This window comes from Aquila chrysaetos, chromosome 4 (genome assembly GCF_900496995.4).
Source record: "Aquila chrysaetos chrysaetos chromosome 4, bAquChr1.4, whole genome shotgun sequence".
Lineage (NCBI taxonomy): Eukaryota > Metazoa > Chordata > Aves > Accipitriformes > Accipitridae > Aquila > Aquila chrysaetos.
The window spans coordinates 10,131,999-10,151,850 of record NC_044007.1 but is presented as its reverse complement, the minus strand read 5'-3'; the positions used below and the strand labels follow the sequence as shown (position 1 = coordinate 10,151,850).

The following is a 19,852-nucleotide window of genomic DNA, read 5'->3' as shown; positions in this document are numbered from 1 at the left end:
TCTTTCACAACAGCTGAGTTGGATCCAGATGGAAATGTGAGTTATCTTTTCTCTAAAGAAGAAACATTAACAAAACCCCTGACACTTTTATATAGTTAAGAAGTTGCTTCTGTCATTTCTTGGCGTGACAGATTGTAAACTATTACCGTAGCCTAATTGCTTACGGAAATACCAGATTGTTTCTTCTTAAAGTAACAGATTCACATCAATCCCCATTCATTTTAAATACATGATTTTCAGCACTTTCATCTAAAGAATGTGCAAAGAAAAGGACTTTTTTTCCTTGGACTTGTAGAGATGGGCATGTTGGAAATTTCAAAATGAAATGATACATAGAGTTGATATTAGCTATGACTGCTGGGGAAATATATTTTAATACATGGAAATGTATATAACTTTTGTGAACATTGTTCTCTTCTTACAGCAAAGGCAAATCTTTAAAGTCTGGTCTATTCTAAAAGGCTTTTTAGGACCTGTCACGTATCTGTTGCTATCATGCCGTGTAGGACAATCTGGGATAATAAAATAATGTACGTGACAATGATTAAAGGTAGAAATACATGTAGTAGCAGCAGGAAATTCTTATTAACTGATGTCTATCCCAGCTCTCCAGCTACTTAATGTCAACTTTTCTTGTCAGATTTTTAATCTTTGTTTATGTTTTCAAGAAGAGTTATTGAACCGGTCAAAACATGTATCTGCATGGTTGGCGTAAAGCAAAAGCGGAAAACTGACTTGCTGGGAGCAATCCAGTCAAAGCATTTACATTTGGGACATTCTCTCTAATTGAGAGGACTTTTATGATTTCATAATAATAACAATTAATAATATGAGGAGAGGTCATCTGAGCATTCTTGATCTAAGAAATGTGGTGACAACTGCCTTAGAAGAAGGTTACAGAAAACAGGAAGAAGGAAGGAAGCCATGGGTAGCCTTCACTTCAGATAACTTATGACTTAAGTGACTGATTCCTTACCTGAGCTTTTTCTTTCTAGGAGCTCCTGATGCTCAAGAGGGGGTGTGCCACAAGGCATCAGGCAATGGCAGTGTTGACTCCAGAGCACTGGAAGAGGTTGGCCAATGCCCAAGAATCAGAAGCCTCTCAAGCATGCTGCATGCTGATAACAAGATGCAGTGGATACATTTTCCTCTCTTACATCCATAGACAGGAGAACACAATACGTGCGTTACTCACATAAGATGCTGTACCATGTTCTCAGCTTTTCCCTAAGCTCAGTGTTACTACTGAAGCTTTTGAGGGGATTAAACGGAACCATTTGCGTGTAGTGAAATCTCAAGTTGTTCCAACATCAACGAATGCTGGGGAGCCACTTTGCTGGAGTCAAGCACGCTGAGCAATAACTGATTTTAATACAAGCCAAAGCGCTCCTCAGTGCAAGTGAAGGAAGCAATGTTGTTTCTTTGCATCGTGCTCGTTCTCTGAGGGTGCCTGGGTCATCTGTTGTTTGTATAGAAACATCTTCCCTCACCTGTCAGAGCCGCAGCAGCTGCTTATTGATGTTCAGAAATGCAACCAAGGCTGCAGGAGAGCAGGACCCCATGCTGGGAGGGTGAACCAGAAAGCTGAAATTACAGGAGTTGGATCTTGGCCAGAAACACCAGGGCAAACAACCAAACTCTCCTAAAGAGCTGCTGAGACCTTGCATGGCGGTCGTGGGCAGGATGTTTGTTTTCCATCTCTTCCAAGGGACGGCACAGCCAGCCATGGTTTCCCATCTTAAAGCCGTGCTGGGACTTTTGTTCAGGACTGACTCAGAGGAAAGGGTGCCACGCGGTGAATCACTGCCTGACTTCCCCCAGTTTGGGGGTTTTCCTTAGAGACTTTACAGCTCACTCTGGAGCCGTCCTGCCCGACGGACGGGAGCCGCTGGGACGGCAGCACAAAGAGCGGTGCGGCCGCAGGCAGGGCACTCTGCAAGCGCGCTTGTCGCCCGGGGCCTGCTCCAGCAAACGCATACACATATGCTTAACTCTACACTTCTGAGGCATAATCCCATTAATTTAAATGGGATTACTCATGGGCTTAAATTCCTGCAGGATCAGCACTGAGGTCTGTTGCTGCAGCTGCCGGGGGCAGCACAATTAATGGTGTAAGAAGAGTTTTGCTCGTTCTATAACCAAGGGCTGCCTTGCTGAACATCAGCATTGCTCATATCCTCAAGCCTGAAAAATGAGCCCTTCCTCAGTTCAAAGGTCTCCTGGATTTTAGCTTTGCTTCGTCTTCCTTTACCTGCAAACCAGACTTCCCTAAATTGAACTCTGCTATCGTTTCTGCCTTTTCATTATTGTCCCCAGGCGGCATGGAGGATTTTTGTGTCTGCCACTGCTCATGGATCACCTTAACCTCCTCCATCAGTACAGTACAGTGAACCCCTCCCCTCTGCTTATCTTCTCTAAACAAGCATATTTCCTCCTACTTAACATCTTTCTGCTAATCTCCTCCATCCTGCTGGAGCAGACTGCCTCTTAAAAGAAATATTGTCTCCACTTGCCCTCAGGTCATTTTGGTCATTGGATCCTACCACCAGCCCAAGGGTAAACCCATTGTCTGCAAGAGGAAAGTTAGTTAAAGCTGGGGATGAAAAAATGCCCTAGAAGTGCTGCCCTCCCCCTGCTTTTTATATGGATGATAATTTATTTTCTATGTGGTTGATGCTTTTCTATCTGAAATCACCTGGCCACTTATATTTTAAAGGAATCAATAAGGCTGTGGAGTTAGTAACTTTATTTTAATAAATAGCTTAAAAAATAAATTAATAAATAGTTTGCTTTTAAAGGCCCATGCACAATGTATGTACATGTAAGTATGTCTAACACATAGATTCAGGAGAGGCGGTCTCTGAGGGAAAGTAAATTTCTTTTGTTTAACTGCATGTATTTTAACATTTTGGTTTTAGAAAAAAAAATAAATTCTCCCACTGGAGACATTTTATGCCAAGTTTGAGCCTGGAGCAACTTTTTATGGCTCAGTTGCAGTAACCCCTTGAATATAGGGGTTTATAATGGAAACTCTGACGAACCCTTAGCTAAAGCACTTCTAACAGATGTTTCTGTAATGAAAGGGCTGTGCAGAACAGGCAACAGAGAGCAAACTGTACTTTGTATTTTGCAAAGATTACGGATGATTGTGCACAATTTATAAAATGATGGTGGCTTTAACCCAAAGTCACAATGCTCATACCAGTCTGCACACCGTGTGCGTACATACATTAACAACACAGCATTTCAGTAATGTAACCAGCTGTTGAACATAACTCGCTGCCTCTCTTGTATAGATTTGAAAATGCAGGTCACTTTGCTCTTCTGAACGGCAATTTGGCCATCTGGTAGTGGTGATAGGGATAGGTATGCTTTTGCTCAAAGTGCCCTGGAGATGGATGCCATCAGTTCTCCATTAAACTGTTCGGAGTGGAAACCAAATGTAATCCTACGTAACTGAGAGGAACTGATTTGGCCCCTTGGGACTGTCTTGGCTGTCTCCCTATGCTGTGGCATCTTCAGCAGACCTAGATGTGGCAGACCAGACCTCCTGGTCTCCTTCCCCAAGAGGTGGATGGGTGCAAGCTGAGTGCTTGGGGTGTGCTGCGCTGGCTTGTCCCCCACTGCCTTATGGGCCCTGGGGACAGTGTGGATTTGAGCAGGTCGGGAGGCTCTGGGGATGAAACTGGGCAGGGACTCGGGGAGCCGTGTCCTCACAGCACATTGCTAACCCCAGAGACCCAGATGTCTTGGCCCACAGTGACTGAAACGTTGAAGCCTGCCTTAAAACAGAATTATTAAGAGGAAAAAGAGCTCAAACCTATAGCTTCACCAGAAAAGAAGGGTTTATATCTAGAAATGTTACCAGAGGATATTTTGGTTTTTGTTCTAATCTCCGTGTCAGCGCTCATTAAGTGGAGATCAGAGTCACTGGACCATCATCTGAGGGTGTGCTTGATGGTGCTGCAGAGACCTTGACAGCCAGCTGCAAGCCACAAGGCTTGCGGAGCCTTCATAGGCAGGATGCAAATGGCATTTATATATGTCACACACACACTGATTCGTTCCAAATGCCTTCCTTTTTATGATCGTGTTTTGCCAGGCTGAATTCCTTTTGGGTGAGCAGCAGCGACAATGTGTTATTAACATTCTCCTGGTTAATGCTCTGTTAATGCACTGTACCCAGAAAAATGCAGTGCCTGGTGCTGTATTCATCACTGCCTTGCAGGTAGTTTGGAGTAACCATGTTCTCTCTGTGAAAATTTCACTCTCCTCCATCAGTACAATGAGCAGAGGCATGTGTTAGTACTGAATGACTGAGATGAAACTGTGCTTGCAACATCCTTCAAGCAACAGCAGGGGGAAAAAAGCCCCTGGATTGACTTTATCAATTCACTTTTGATATTGCTGTCATGTTATTTTTAGGGCTTAGTTCACATGAAAGCATGTGGGTTCAGGAGTGCTTGCTGGAGTGGGGTCTTCCCTGCCATCGCATTTTGTGCTGCAGTGGACCCAAAAGGACTCCAGCTACCTGTTGACAAAGCCACTCTACTCTTGCAGGGTAGCTTGTGGCATCAGCACATCATCCTCTAAGTTGAGATGTCCATTTTTAAGAGTGCGGCCAAGTGCTTTTAACTTCTCTGTTATCCGCTCCTTGGATATGGTTTGGCTGCTCTACCCTTTTCCTGACTTTCTGTCTTTGCTTTTTGTTTGTCATGGTCCCGACACAAGTCGAAGCAATAGCCTTCTTCCCAAATGCCACCTTTGACGCAGCAGAGCCGAAACGGTACTCCAGCTGCCCCAGGCTCCCTGAGGAAAGCACAGCCTGCCCTGGAGCAGGAGCTCCCTCATGGCTTGCTTGTCTCATGGCCATTGATTCCCTTGTTACGAGAAACTCAACTTTTTCACCAGACTGCTCTTATCTTTCTGTGGTGGAGCTATCAAGAAGCAACAGATAGCTTTTTTCTGAGTGAAACCAGTAAATTTGTCATAACAGATTCAAATGTGGGAAAGTTATGTTTATCTTAGCTGAGGGACAAATAATACGGTTGTAACCATAAGCACAGAGGAAAGGAAAACCGGAGAAGTGCAGCACAAGAGCACTCTCAGGAGAGCCCTCACTGAAGCTTACCCTTCATCAGTCATTGTGGCTTAAAGGGATAAACATTTTATGCCTTCCTTCGCCTACGCCACAGCCGCTTCATCTGTTGGTAAATTTGGGCCTGTGCTTTGCTATCCTTAACAGACCCCTAATAATCCTCCTCTGGAGGACCTGTTTTGATTTTTAAAGGAATTACATTCAAAGGGAATAGGCTGTAATCGAGGGTTCACTGCTTGGTCTTAGGAATGGCTGATCTCTGATGTGCCTGCCAAAATTGACTTTGGGCAAGGCACAGACATGCACATTTTAGTTGCCAAAAAAATCAATGGCTATTTTGGACTGAAACTTTCAGTAGCTCTGTTTCCATAACTGAGAATGCAGATAGCCAAATTTAAGCTCACAAAAGTATTACGGTCATTAAAATACACTGACGGTATGTAAGTGCTATATATGTTATTTTAATGGGAAAGACTTGACAGTGTATTCTACTTATTCTTCAAGTGAATGACAGTTGCATCCAATTCTGAACGATCAATACTAGGTCAAATCAGACCCATGGCAGTGAGTGACTTTCACTGCTTACATAGGAATATTGTATTTATTTCACTAAGCACAATGCTTTCCCACACGCTCACTATTTTAACCTCCTCTTCCACTGTCTGGCTTCTTGGCAGAAGGCTGTGCAGGTTGCCAGAGGAGTCTGAGTGAACTCATCCACCCATTTGCTGACCATTTGAAATGCTGGATGCCTTCCAGTTATTTATCTCATTCCTGCCACTGAGGCTCATGTATGAACAATAAATTAGCTGAGAGTGCACAGTGACATACTCTGAAACTTTATATTTATGTGTGCATATTTAAGAACATCCATAAAAAGATATTAGGGTATTGCAGGAGTTGCTGTGTTCGGTCTATACAAAGAGAGTCTAAGGTGCAGAGTGGTAGGGAATCAAACGCTTTTAGTGCCCAACCTTTTAGAGCATGAGTGGTAATGATAGATTTTAATTAGCAACATCGTCTTGGTTTGTGATACCATTATCTTCAACAATTTATCGTATCGATGCAGTTCATGGTAGCAAAGTGGCTATGAAAAATGAGGACCAAGAGTTAATTTCTGGCTGCCTTTAAGCTAATGGCAGAACTCCCAATGACTTCAAAGGGTGAAGATCTCACCTCAGTTTTCAGCTGGTGTAAGTTGACATACCTCCATATACTTCAATAAAATCAATGAAGCCCTGATGATTTATTGCAAGTGAGAATCCAGCCCTAAAGCTATTAAGTCCTGTAATTTATAAAGCTATAATTATGGAACCATAATTCCATCAAGGGCTTCTGGCGATATCATGGACCAGAGTTAAGTGAATTGTGCAAATAAATGTAATGGTCTTGCAGTACAGTGGAAATACCTCTCTCTCTCTAGATAGGACTCTTAGCACAAAGATATTAAAATGTATTTTATCCACTCACAGCAATAATTGGAAAAGAAATATTAGCTGCAGACTTGAGACTCCCAGGGCACTGAATCAAAACATGCATTTTGCAGCAGCCACTCCAAAACCATGGATGGTCCCCTGCACTGCCATGATAACTCAAGGCATAAAATCTCCTCTTGAATCTGATTTTTACATTAGTTGTCATTATCTGCCAGCTTTGATAGCAGGGCTCAAATTTCAAAGCTGGATGTATCCAGATAGCACGTAGGTGTTTGGGCTTGTAGAACCTAGCAATGTAAAGTAACACCTGGGTGTGCAAGAAAATGCTCCTGAATGACAGGAGTGGATGGAGCCCAACACTGGGCAGGGGACAGTGTATGCATTTGGGGTGCAGGAGCATAGATTGTGTATGATGGAGTTGATAGTCCACTCTTCTACCTCTTTTCAGCCCTCTTTCTCCATTCTTTCTATAAATCTACCTGGATAATTAGTCTCCCAATTAGACAAAGGCATATACAAATACTCAATCATCATGTTGTTTCTTATATGAACTAGGCCTATAAAGATGTACGTGCACCAGTCTCCCTCATTTAAAAATCTGCTTCTGCTAGTCTCTGCAGCCTTTTAGGTCTCTGAAACTGCAAGGAAACCCATATGTAATTAATCTTCATTAGGAAGATGCACCTGAATCACAACCCTGAATCTGAAACAGTCTGGGCCTTGGAGGAAACACGTGCATGGATCAAAGTTCAGTTTGGACCAGATGTGATAATTCTGAGGATACAGTTCTCTCTTGACCAGGAAAAGCACACTTGTTTGTGAGTCAGCCTCTTAAAATCAAGACAGACAAAGGAAGAAATGAAAAAAAAAAAACCAAACCCTGCAAAGTGAAAAACTTTGAGTAGTATATTCCCCTTCTCATTTGCTCATGTAACAGGATTTTTCAAGCAACATACTCAGCTGCGGGCATGAGATATCAGTCACAGCTCCAGGTATTTGTAACGTCAAGCAATTGAAAAGTGACTTCAAATTCAAGTCTCCCTTGTGCCACAGTAAACTTTATTTTGTCTGTATTTGCTCAGTCAGGACTGTAAAGAAAACAAATGACAGATTTCCTCTGTGGAAGAGTCCTGCAGAATTTAATATTGGTGCAACCGTGAGGATCTTCAAGGATGGGAGACCATAGAAGAAATCAGAGCTACCCCCTGAAATTCAGCAGATTTCCTATCTTTTCTATGGCATTTTATATGTAATTTCCTGTTAAAATGAAAGTTATTAAAAAGTCCCCGAATAAGCATTAGCAAGGCTGAAATTTCCTATTAAGTTGTGAAGGACTTTTCCACAGGGGCTGTGGCAGGTTAACTGCAGCACCTGAAAGCTACAGCTCTTGCATGTGATGGACCAAGTCGCAGTGAGAGCATCCACCCTGGAAAGGCAGCGGGTATGTAGCAGCATCGCTCAGTGCAAGCCCTGTTCCAGTTTCTGCAAACGAAACAACTGCAGCCAGGCTCTGAATCAGCAACACGCTTACCATGTCCTCAAATCAGTCTCTGGAAAATCTCATTTCTGAGTCTTGTTGAAGTCACTGAAAATGAGGCACATGGTAAAAGTTAATTACTTGTTTAAGCAGTGCTTTGCTGTGCCAGGCTTAGGCCTGATCCCCAAATCAAAGCGCAGCTTTTTGCTGCCTTCAGTGGGCTCTAGGGCAGGTGCTATGACAGCATCTCCCCCACGCTAGGCTACATAACATGTTATTCCTCCCATTGGATTTCTCCCAGGATGCAGAAAAAGCGAGTGTAGCTTAAGGCTGAAGATGTATGCATTAGTGAGATAAGGATCATATCTGGGAATCTGCAATGAGACTGCCCCAGTTTATACAGCTGAAGATCTAATCCTTGCTATCTAATAAAACAGTTAATCTTCAAAATCTTTTCAGTAGCCTATGCTAAAGGAACCCCAAACTGGCTATTAACTCAGTTTTTTAAATACGCCAAGTGTACATTTTAAATATCTGCACATAATTCTGGGGAAATTATTCAGAGGGATGCAGGCAGACCTGAGGTGAAAAACATCTCAGAATAAATTGGACAGATGATGACATATATCAGTTCCTTTCAGGAACAGGAACCCAAGTTTTATTGAAACCTCAAATAAGGAAGCCTCTTCTTTATATGGAAATCTTACCAGAACTGAGTGGGATTGCCTGCTTTAGTACAGACTCATCAATGAGTTTCTTTTACCACAGTATACATTACTGCATACTGTACCACACACACGCTACATCACTGCTTACTGTAACATTGTTGGTTTAATTGACTGCAATGTGTCATCTGATTTGTCAAGCTATGATGAGGCATATAGAGACTTAACTGAAATATGTTAAATTTTTAAAAAGCTCTAAATAAGCCCGAGGAGCAGACTCCAGGTCCAAATTTTCCTAGCATTTGGAATAATCTATTTTCCAGTATAAGAAACAACGCGTAATGTTTGTGGGCCAGCTTTGCTTTGGGTTTCCGTTCATCCTGTTCACGGGTCTAATGCACGGCGAGTGCGAAGGCAGTCGCGCCGGCGGAGCAAACGGCTGGTGTGGAAGGAGGCGGCACGGCCGGCCCGTTTGGCATATCCCCTTCGCTGACGGTGCTGGCGGGCGTCCGAGGCGGTGCTGGCAGCATCCCAGCGGGGCTGAGCGGGAAACACCTGCGGTCCCCGGCTCTGGCTCTTCCCTCGCGTGTAGGAAGCCGGGCTGGGGCGGGGAGGTGGGAGCGCAGCGGCAGGGCGCGATGCAGCGTGATGCTCAGCAGATGGGCAGGCGTGCACCGAGAGCCCCACAGCCGCTGGCTGCAGCAGATGCGGCGGATGTGAACGCGCTGAATAGACTCATGCTCAGATTAGTAATGGCTTTGGCTCCAGCAGTGATTGCTTTCCCCAGAAGAGCAGCCCTACAAAATTCTCCTACACCGTTGGCGTTTTGGAGCGGGTCCTTCAATCGCAGAAGTCCTGCAGTCACCTGAATATACTGAAGGCGTCTAATCTACAACTTGACTGGTAAATTAAATAGTGCCGGGGGATTTTCCCAAGTGCTAGAACTTCTCTGCACTGTTGTATTATTAGAAAGGTCCCCAGCACAGCTCAGGAATTACCGTGGGTCAACCACCTCTCCCAGCAGGCAACCTGGAAGAGAGCACACTGTTTTGGTGAGAAAAAAAGCTTAGGAGTATGGGGCCAGGCTATTCCAAACTGGTTGGCCTCATTGCCAGAGAAGAGTCCTGGGCACGTTTAATTGACTAGTCTAGGTGCAGTCTCCATGTCCCCCACAGGAGTGTGTGCAGTGAGGAGCCCTGCCAGGGGCTCACTGCCTGCAGGCAGTTGGTGGGCAAGGGGACCACCCGCACCACAGGGCTAATGGGGACTGGTCACCCAGCCTGAGAGGGGCTTCCCCATCACTCGCATATGGTCTCCCATTCTGCAGCCTCTGGCAACAGGGTGGGACACCCAAAAGAGGGCACATTTAAGTGCAAAGGTTTCGATCAGTGTCACTAAAAGAAGAACCTGACACAGGGCCAGGTGCAAGGATGGAACAAGCACAATTTCAGTAAAAGTGCTAATGTGGGGCTCCACAGCAAAGGTGTAAGGTCTGACAGGCAAAGCCAGCACAAAGGGATGCACAGCTCATCCTGGCACCTATGGGAAGATGGGCTTTCTGCTGCTGTAAACCTTGCAGGAGTGCCGGGGGATTAACCGGCCCCACTTGGGCAGGAGCCAAAGGTCGAACAATGCCACCCAAGCCTGTTCACAAGCTCAGGATGCATCGCTTGTTTAGTTTTTGTTTCTGCTTTTGGAGGATTAGCGAGGATTTGTCACGGGGAGCGGTGCTAGTCTCTCCTGCACTGTCTGGATACGCACCGGCTGACCCAAACCGTCTCTCTCGAGCCTTTCAGGTCATTGCACAGCCTCAGCAGAGTGGAGCAGAGCAGAGACTTTTCCCTTGCTGGGCAGCCCTTGCGAGGGGCTGAGCCCTCGCTTGCCCTTAGTGTGAGTGGGAGCTGGGGGTGATGGGCCACCTCGAGGTGCTCTGTGCTGTGTCCCTGCCTTCTCCCCTCGCTCCCCTTCTCCTCCTCTCCCACTTTCCTTGTCCTCCCCCTGCAAGGCTGTGCTTGCAGTGCAGTAGCTGTCTGAGAGCAAACCAACAAAAGATTTTGGTTTTAATTAGTGTTTGATACTAATTGCCTTCAGTGAGGCTATTTTCACATCACAGCTGACCAAAGCCAGAAGATGTTAAGTCTGTCTCCCTAATAAATCATTTGTCCTGCTCCCTGGGGTTGGAGATGAAGAGTGAATAGGCAGTGTACACTGCATCGGCCTAATTGTCTCCTAAAATATGCAGTCAACTCCCACAGCAGTCAACAGAAAGGCACGTGTGCATCTGAGGGAGCCTTGTGTTATTACTGATGCTCTCATACCAAGAGAGCCATTGTCGGCTTCCCCCTCCCTTCCCAGCCCTGGCAGGGAAGCCTCCACGTCTGCCAGCCAGGAGGATGAGCTGGAAGCAGATGAAGAGGAGGGGGTATCTCTTTAAAGTCAGACAAAAGAAACCTCAGCCCTCCCCTCACCCCCCCCCAGCCATGAAACAAAGACTGGGAATACATCTTCTGCTTCCACCGACTGGCCAGGTTTGGAGACAGAGATGCCAGCTAGAGATCTCTGACACAATTAGAAAATAAAAAGGCTTCTGTGGATAAACACTGGTTTGGCACTGCAGCCTGACAAATCCTTCCTTAATCCATGTGAAACCTCCCAAACCAGACAGAGAAATGCCCGGGGAAACTTGGCTGCTCTGAATTTGTCCACCATGTACACTGTGTGTAACCCTACTCCACCGGGAGCTCCAGGTCACCCCCTCCATAGCTCCAATCCCAAGAAGCCCAACTTTGTCCTCAAAATCCTGTCCAAACTGAGCCGCACAGCCCGCTGAGCCCTCTGCTCCTGCAAGACATTGCCTGGCCTTGGCTGGTATAATTTGTACCAACAGGGAAGACTCGATCCCTTGTTAAATAACAGACATCACAGAAAAATAGGGCAGGGAGGGACTCCAAAGAGCTGTCTGGTCTCTCTCCATCACCTCCAGTTAGCATCAGTGAGAGCTAACCTGCTCCTGGCAGATATGTGTCCACTGCCACCGAGGTGATGCCCCTTCAAGCCGAGCTGAGCGAGCACCTTCCCTTTTGGCAGCTTGTGCAGCTGACGGGTTTCTCTCTGCTTAGTGATAAACGTATTTTTCATCTCTGAGTGCGTATGATAATTAATAAAGGCTGAGGGCCAGATCCCCACCTGGTACAAATTGGCAGAGCTCTGAGGAAGTCAGCAGAGCTCCGCTGGTTTAGATCAGATGAGAGCCTGACTGTGCTCCTGAAATCCCTGCAAGCCCTTTGAGCTGGTGCTGTTCCAGGTTTTGCTCGTGCATCCGTAGGAATTGCTTAATCCAGGGTCGCCACGGAGGAAGAGCGTGTTAGGTGTTTAACAGTGCGGCTGATGCAATGCTCCACCTCAGAGCAGGAACTGGATTAAGGCAGGGAAATCAAGGAGAACACTTCTTTTCCCAGTCTACCCATTTACAATGGAAAAAATAAACCTCCTTATTAAAGAGACGAAGGTTAAACACACTCATACACACACAGACTCACACAAAAGAGAAATGCTAAAAGTACCTTTACATTTTCACAATGGTGGGATTGGATTTCTGATTCTCTTTTTTCACAACACTGCAAAGGATCTTATAGGGATTGATGGCTCTGCAAGGCAAAGGCTGTGCCTCTATTTTCTTTGGAAAGTACCTCGCTGGCTGTTGGTTCTTGCTACCAGAGAGAAATAACAAAAAACTGAAGGGATAAGACAAATATGCTCCTTCAAGAGTTTCTAATAAAATGATAACGTTGAGCGAGGCTGCCAGTATGTTCTGTGTCCAGATGCACTGCAGCAGAAGGGAAGAATTTAACATGTTTTGAAAATGCCAATTGTCTGTTGCCAAAGATGCGTATGATCCCGCTGCCAGCAGGGTAGGCGGCAGGGATTAAGATGTCAGAGGAGACGTCATTCTACCTAGGCAACATTGATTTCACTGAAGAAGACAATGCAAAGACAGTCCTGTTTCCTGCAAGGAGGATTCCTTTTTCCCTCATGGTTCATTCTCAATTCTCCATTCTAGCAAAGCTGCTTTTAAAGAAGCCCTTTTTGCTCCCTGGAATGTTTTTACAGTGACAGCAACCAGGATATAGGATGGAGGTACTTTTCCATCTACAAAAGGGACTTCTGTAGCCCCCCATGTCTGAGAGCATCTCCTGGTCCTCCACTGTCATGTGGGAGGCTGGGACAGATACTAGAGTCACCATGTTGCAGTGGGAACGTAGCCCAAGGTGATGTCCAAAGCATGAGTCAAAAGAACTCAAAAGAACATGGATCTTGTGAGTCCAGGGCTGGGGTCTTCAGCATCCACTTGCCCCGAGCATGTAAGCAGGGGGTCCACGTGGGAGTGGTGAAGCCCCAGGTGTCATCAACTCCTGGCCGTGCTGCTGCATCCCGGAGAGGTGTAATTGCCATGTCTTGTGGTTAGGATCAAACCTAGCTTGCATTTTTGGCCTTCTGAAGTGTCTCCAGATGATCCTGCTGTTTTCTTCAGACTTTTTCTTCCCCTTGTGGGTCTTCCTGGCACATTTGGTAGCAACTGGGTGCAAGTCTGGACTCCTGGTCTGGTCAGCCCAGACTCCAGAGGCCTTTTTGTAACCCCTGCCCCAGTTCAGAGGTTTTAAGCATGTGTCTAAATCCCTCCCTGTTGGGGCCAGCATTAACCACATACTTAACCTGAAACATGTGATTAGAAACCATATTTCAGTGGGAGTTAAGCATATGCTTAAATTCTGCTCTGTTCTAAATGGACACTTTCTTGAACTGGAGCCTACATTTTTTTTGGATGATCCATCTTTGCTCCTCTGCATACCTTTACTGCAAATTATTCTGCAATACACATATGGCTCAGTAAGTGTATTGCTCTGTGGCTTTTACACAAAAAGCCCAATTGATACATCACATACTTAACCTCTTGAACAAAGGAGTTAACTTTACAGGATCAATTTACATGCAGGGGCCAAAGCTTTTGGATGGAAACTAGCTGTCATGTGGTGTGCAGTCGAAAGAGCAAACAGCTTATTCATTATGATAGCATTGGGTTCAGAAACAAAACACAGACGGCAGAAAGAGCCTGCCCAGATTTCCAAACATATCTCCTGTCCCCGCACAGAAGCGTGTTTATTTAAACCCTCTCCCTGTGCATGCAGTCAGTTGTTAGACTTAACTCCCAATTTCCTCATGTTAGGTGGTTCGACCTGGACCCTGCTGCTCACACTGTGCTTTCCATCACGTACGGGCAGCTCCAACCAAAGCGAGCGGGAATTGCACTTCTGCGTCAGCAGTACAGCTTTGACACCAGTGCTCAAATGGAAATCAAACACTGGGCTCATTTGTCAGCGTGGCATGTTTGTGCAAGGCAACACGCCACTCATTGGATCCACAAACTCCCCAGGTTTGAGCATGACTTTTTGAATGACAGTCCCATACTCTTCATATGGTTTCTTCACTTGACCCGCTCAGCTCGCTGCCTTTTTTTTTTTCCTTTATTAATCATTCTCATCAATAGGCACCCAGATGCGCTCATTTCACTTTCAGTATAATGGATGCACAGGCTATTAAGATGATGACTTAAGTCTGTTAGTGCTTGGCCATGCAAACTTAACCCCTGTCGGCAAATACTTGGTCACAGAAATGGTCTCATTAATCTGTTACTGCTGTGTGCAAGTCTTTGCTCTGTAAAGCTCATGTGGGCTAATCCCACAGGACCTGATCCAAAATTTACTAAAGTGAGTGGGAGTTCTTCTGTCAATTTATTGGGCTTGGCACCAGGCTTTAAGGAAAAAAAAAAGCCTTACAAGAATGAATTCAACTGCTTTAGACAGACGTTATTTATAATGTAACATGGCATCATCAGTTGCCTCCAAATTTAATTCAGCAGGACACCTACAATTTTTTGCATGTCCACCTACGGTAGTATCAATCGGAAATGCAAAACCAGAAATAAAGTGACTTCAGTAGGTTATTTTCCCCATTTTTTGAAGTTGGATTTAGGGAGATTTCTATCCATTTCCTTTACTGTGTACCCAGTTTTGTGTTATTGATTGGTACTGCTCTGCGGTGGTGCGTTGGATCAAACTCAGGTATTAAGCCCTGCATTTATGGGTGTGCTGCCATGTCATCTGGAGTCACGGCCACAGTCAGGCTGCAATAAGGAGGGAGTCACAACCGGGTGAAGCAAACACATGAGCAGCAGGGAGGGAGTGACAAAAACAGGGAAAACATGTTTTATATCAAAACCAGCCATCTGGGCTCACTGCCTGTCCAGTGGAAATGGGCTGTAAATGGGACAGTAAGCGGTCTCCAGACTCCTTTACTAATTATGGGGGAATTCATGTCCCGTTGGGAATTCCAAGTTTAGACTCACAGGGTCAGCACAACTCGCAGTGCTGAGAAGAGTTAGCTTTGGACTCCTGAGTCCAAAGGGCTTGGCTCCTGAGTCAGGTCCCTTGAATACACCTAGGCTAGTGAGCTAAACAGGGCCGGGGCACAGGCTGGAGACTCTCTCTGTTAATTATTAATTAACACATTCCTTCAAATGTTTTGGCCTGTCCCAACTGCTGTTGCCACAGATGCTGTGGCACAGCTCAGAGGACAGCAAGGGCCAGCAGGCAGCAAGGATGAAGCTGTTCTGGTTTGGGGGTGCAGAGCTCAATGGATGTGAGCTGCATCGCTTTACTTGCCCTTAAAAACATGCAAAGAATCCTGGTTTGTTTTATTTACCAGTACAGGTTTTTCCTTTGACCCAATCATCACTTTTTACAACTAGGCTGTGTGACCACGTGGTGGGGTCTGGCTCGTCCACCCATGCACATTAGCAGGAGCATCCCTGAGCAAGGAGACAGAGCAGGAGCAACGCGCTGCTCCCTTTGACCATGCCACCCTCAGACTTGCTGTGGTCATCGTCTGCCTACAGAGTCAAAGCACTGGCACTGTTCCTGCTCATAATAAAGTCCATCACTCAGGCAGACAGTTTGCCTGGTAACACAGACCCGGGTTAGGAAACAGGCTTTCTGCTTTTGCATTGGCGGTGTCATGCAATAGGGACGAATTAGCCGGTTGCGTTCTGCTTCCAGTAACACCGCTTGGCATCATCACTAACAGATGGAAACCAACTCAAGATGCATCTATGCATTTCTCTTGAATGCCAGATGAATATTTTCCATAACTGTAGCTTGTTCTGTTTTGGGATTTTCCTCCTGCAGAACAAGAACAAGAATCTCTGCAGTGATTTTGGCACATAGCCTACATATATCTTGCCCTGGGCCAAGTGATGAGCAGGGACATAAGTGTGCTCACACCGGTCAGTTCACAGCGTGCTTGAGAGCGTCCTTGCTGCATGCTATGTGCAGAAACCCTCTTTTCTTACAAGTGGGCATAACTGAAGGAATTAGCTGTCCTCTCTTCCTGAAAAACCTCAGGAGGTAAGCACCTAACCCCTTACACATCTTTGAAAATCCCAGCCATGGTACTCAACAGCCCCACTTCAAGCACCACTTGTAGCAGCATGAGTGGTGGTGAAGGGTCAGATCTCCCAGGACTGGGAAATGCTGCAGATGTAGTCAAAAGCAAAATAATAGCTGTAGCTGTGCTAAAAGACATACCTACACAGGGTGCAGAGAGACACCAGGCCCTTTGCATGAAGCGCAGCCTTGCTCTGCAAGCTTTGAAATGCTGCAGAAAGTAATGGGGGAGGGAAGCAGGAAACCACCTCACAAAGCAAGTCTTTTGTGGCCAAGAATGGATTGGAGAAGTGTTTTGGGTCTTGCACAGGTGGGGATTTGCTGCAGCAGTCTCAGGCAGTTAAAGTTTGTAGTCAGGGGTGTGAGCTGGGTGTAGTGCACAGCAAGCGGGGGGCTGTGTGCTCAGCAGCTGTGTATGACACTGTCCCCCAGCTTTAGCAGCAGGATTGCCCCAGTCGTCTTCCTCTGGATGGATGGAATCTTGTGACTTGGTATTTCTGAGGGGTAACAGCTCAGGTACTGCCCCATCTCCTTGTTCTTTGTCCTCTGCCCTACCCTGCTGGAGACATCTTTATCTGGCAAGGGCTACTGCATGTCAATGCAGAGAAATAAACAGAGCCTGAATAGGCTGTTGTGATTTCTGATTTGCTTGCCTATATATTCAGAAATTATCAATATGTTCTGAGCAGATCAATGTGGCTTTAACGATTGGGAAGGAAAAGAAACAAACTCCAGTCATTAAGTGCTAATTGCACAATTACTATTTTACATAGTCAGACCTGGCAATGAAATACCCATCTCACTGGCTGCAAAGAGATCACGGAATCATTTTTTTGCTTTAACATTTTATTCCTTCCCATACTAGACATTTGTTCAGCTTGTTTATACTCACACCACATGGCCACAAGCTGCGTAGTTAGTAATAAATGAGGGAATACATTTATCTTTGGAAACTTAGGCCAAGCCAAAAAGTTGATCGCTTGTTTTTCTAGGAGAATAACACATGTGAGATTTACTCAGATAAATCCCATCAGTGGTAATGGGATTGCCTATGTTAATTGCCCACATAATAAATTCCGATAACAACAGCTAGGATTTTACAGTATACAGTGGGTTTCTAGCATTCAATAACTGATGATCACAGCGATGCGGGGAAGCACAGGGCTGTTACATCTCTCTAAACAGAGGTGAGTCTGAGAGCTGGATTCAGCTTTTTGGACACCAATTTCTAATGCAACTTCTGCTAATCTCCTTTGCACTCAGGCAGTGGGGTCACGGCCAAACTGACACCTCCCTACCTGAGCACCTCAATACCTACCGGTACGAGGGTCCCTTCATAAATATACAAAAGGGTGAGTTTTTTAGCAGTTCCCACCTCCTCCTCCCAAACCACAGCCGTGCTTAAACCCACCAATGAAGGCTGACTGTGTAGCCCAGAGAGGCCACTTCCAGGAGTGACAAAGAGTGTCCTGCTGGGATTGCTGAAGCCAGCTAACCTTCACCACTCTCCATTTTTGCCTTGTTTTGCTGTGTATTTTGGGTCAATTCGCGCACGGCCAGCTGCATGGCACGTGCGCGCCCTGCCCCGTGGCAGCCTCCCTGCCTAGGTGAATGGAAGGTTTTCAGCAATTTCATGTGTAAACTGCTGACACGCAGGCTGTGTTTCTGCTGCTCCCCCGCCCCTTTCTCCTGTATTCACAACAGCAGCTCCCAGGACCCTTTTTCCCTTCTTATCAGGCTCGGCTTCCTTGTTTACTTCTCTGGCCCTGTCCCATGCAAAAGGCGACCGTATACGCATGAAGCAAAAGGAGTTCAGTACATGTCAAAGACTGAAGCTTACATAGCAAATGGGTTATGCAATTTTCCCTGCCTAAGCTGCTTAAACCTTACGAGAACAAAACATTCCAGTAACTTTTTTGGAATAAAACCCTGTGATCGAGAGAGAGCACAACAAGCAGTTTGCGCATGCAGTCCCCGTGTTATCTCCAACCTGGTTATTTTGCTGGAGTATGGTTGAACTGAGCCCTCCAGAGCCAATGTATCTTTAGAGGCACACATCTCTCCTCTTCTTACAGCTTAGAGCAGCTAATTTAAAATTTAATTTCCTGAAAGTCACTGTTCTCACAAACACAAGCAAGTGCCCACTCTACAATGAATCTATTTATATCTCCAGCCTGAGTAAAATGAAGATACTATTCTAAAATCTATAAGGGTAAGTGGATCCGATACTCACGTGGACATGCTCCTTTTCTGCTGGGAAGCTCTTACATACAGAAACGTTAACAGGATTTACAAAATCCATCTGTTTGCAAAACCAGCATCTCCGAGTGCATTCAGTGCATTCAGACTTGTAAGTCACAGCAGGTGCATAAACTGTGGCTGACTCACGCAGCATACAGATAGCCTAGTGCTGCTCCCCGTTTTCTCTCACTGACAAAGAGCATGTTTTTACTCCTCGCGTCATTGTGAAAAGCTGATTCGAATTTGCCGAGTCAGAAAATTCAGAACTCAAATTATTTGAATCGGTGGATTCAGTAGGGAAATTTTGAAAGTCGGAGCACAGCAACAAGATGCAAAGCATTTCCGCTGGCATTTCCCGAGCCCCTTATGGCTGAGGATCTCTAAGCTCCTTATAGATATTAATGAATTAAAGCTACAGCATTCCCGAGTGCTGGGTAATTTTATTATCCCCTCTGCTAAGAGGAAAACTGAAACACAGAGAAAGTGGCTGGCCTGTGGTTTGTCTGCTCAGCTGCTGGAGGAGGAGGCTTTGGGATTTCAGTGCAAACCACACGGCAGTAGCGTTAGAGAAAAAGCTGTTGCCTCTTTTGGGGAGCAGGGATGGTATCTAGTGAGTAGTTCCCTCGTGGGCATAAATGCATCATATTCTGCCTTTGTAATGGTACCAGAGGTCTTCTCTCCACCCCCTTGCTGGGGTTCCCAAAGGATAGCAGCGGGAGAGCAGTTGGGGCAAGTTTGCTCAGTACGGACTCCTCAGAGAGGGAGTAAGGAGGGGGGGCCTCACATAAGGGACAGCTGGCATTTATTTGGACTTAGTGCTATTATGGGATAAAAAGGGACTTTTCCATGTATTCAGCACTGCAGAACTGACCAGGGAATTTATCTTTGCAAACACAAGTGTGAAAAGCTCAGGGCTGCCAATGTGGTTTCTTTTTGCTGTTTTTCTGAACAGTCTTTTCTTTCCCCTCCACGTCTTTCCACTGATGTTTCTTTCATCCAGGTTGTTTTCATGCAGATTTTGGATGGGTGTCCCATGCCAGCCCTAGCAAAACCCCATTGCTTCAAGAAATAAAATAATGAAAAAGCTTCAGGTGTCAGAAGAATGAGGAAATTATGAAACCAGACCAAATCCGACCAGTCTGGCAACATATTTCAATTCCCCCAGTTCTTTGGTGACTTTGATTTAAATGGAATTCTGGTGGTTGGCTTCATTCAGGGAACCACCAGACGTGGACCTGGGGATGAGTGGCCTCATGGGCCAGCTGTGTTGCAGCATATGCCAGCATGTGGGAATGGGAATCGTCCCCTCCTGTTGGTCATCTGCACCTGAGCTTGTCAGGTGGCCTCCCTGCATTACCAGTGGGGAAACAGCCCTCCGAGCTCCTCTAGATCTGCTGCCTGCTTTAGGGTGGGTGAATGATTGCCTCCAAGTGCTG

General features: G+C 45.7%; 1 protein-coding gene across 1 annotated transcript in view; it reads right to left on the bottom strand.

Annotated features, from left to right (window-relative positions):
• The window catches only part of ASAP1 (ArfGAP with SH3 domain, ankyrin repeat and PH domain 1), a 191,809-nt gene extending 173,079 nt beyond the window's left edge, over positions 1–18,730 (bottom strand). The window contains exon 1 of the mRNA XM_030010873.2: positions 18,409–18,730. The gene's annotated coding sequence lies outside the window, so the exon portion shown is untranslated. The remainder of the gene's footprint in view (positions 1–18,408) is intronic.
• Between the last annotated feature and the right edge of the window lie 1,122 nt (positions 18,731–19,852).